Source organism: Tupaia chinensis, unplaced genomic scaffold (genome assembly GCF_000334495.1).
Source record: "Tupaia chinensis unplaced genomic scaffold, TupChi_1.0 Scaffold000275_1, whole genome shotgun sequence".
NCBI lineage: Eukaryota > Metazoa > Chordata > Mammalia > Scandentia > Tupaiidae > Tupaia > Tupaia belangeri.
In genome coordinates, this window is record NW_006159757.1 from 8,611,647 (window position 1) to 8,612,728 (window position 1,082).

Sequence of the window (1,082 nt, forward strand, 5' to 3'; positions counted from 1 at the left end):
GAGGGGGGGGTGGGGGGGGTGGGGGGGTGATTTCTCGCTTTCTGTTCCTGTTTCTCTGGCAAGCGCACCTGCCCTATAGCAAAAAACGTAGGGATTTTAAATACATGGACTTTCACCATCAAGACATACTAAAAAAACTGCATTTCTGGAGAAAGAGTGACATCAGGCAGGATTGACAACGGATCTTCCAATGGGATTCATAATAGGAACTCAAGAAATCCTGATGAACAGAATGGCCCCAGACAATCTCCAAAAGACACTTATCTCAACATGAATGATTTTCACATAAATTTGATACCACAAGATCCAGCAAGTCCCAGAACATGTAAGAGACATCAAGAACGTACCATATTCACTCAAAAGCAGCATGAAGAGTTTAGCCAGAATGTGTTTCCAGATAAAATTCTCCAAAAGGAACTAGCTTTGAAACTCAACTACATGACTCAACAGTAAAGGTTTGGTTCAGAAACAGGAGGTTCAAACTGAAGAAGCAGCAGCAACAACAGCAGTCACAAAAGCAACTAAACCACATCCTTTCAGCTATAAGGATTGTGCCCACCTCACCTAGAACATGCACAAACCCTAATTTTTTTTCCTCGTGATTTCAGATTTCTATAACTCCCCTGCCCTCCACCTCAGCTCGTAGGCCCTTCAAACAGGGCATGGGGCTCTGTCTTCACCAAGAGTCTCAAGATCCTTTGGTGGCCTCAGTTCCAGCTTTGTACTCTGATGTCTATGACATTGCCCAAATTATAGACCTGTATACAGTTTTCCTCGTTAAGATGAGACATTCAGCTCTTCCTTCCACTGTCTATGTCAGTATCACTCACCCATAATGTCCCAGCTAGGAGAACAGGGTTCCTTCTCTTCAGCACCTTTGCCTATCCAGCTATAAATCCATCTCCAGGGCCAACCTGACCCAGTGTGACAGTTCAAGACTTTGTATCTTGCATCCAAGAGACACTCAACTCCAGCACACCTTTGGTATGGTAGACTTGTATTTCTCTGATCAAAATACTAATAAATAGACCATTTAGAAAAGAGGTCTTCTTGCCTCTTGAATATTAAAAAAAAAAAAAAAA

The 1,082-nt window shown here is 42.5% G+C and overlaps 1 pseudogene; it reads left to right on the forward strand.

The window, feature by feature from the left end:
• The first annotated feature begins 223 nt into the window (after positions 1-223).
• Positions 224-952, forward strand: LOC102483764 (arginine-fifty homeobox-like; annotated as a pseudogene).
• The last annotated feature ends 130 nt before the right edge of the window (positions 953-1,082 follow it).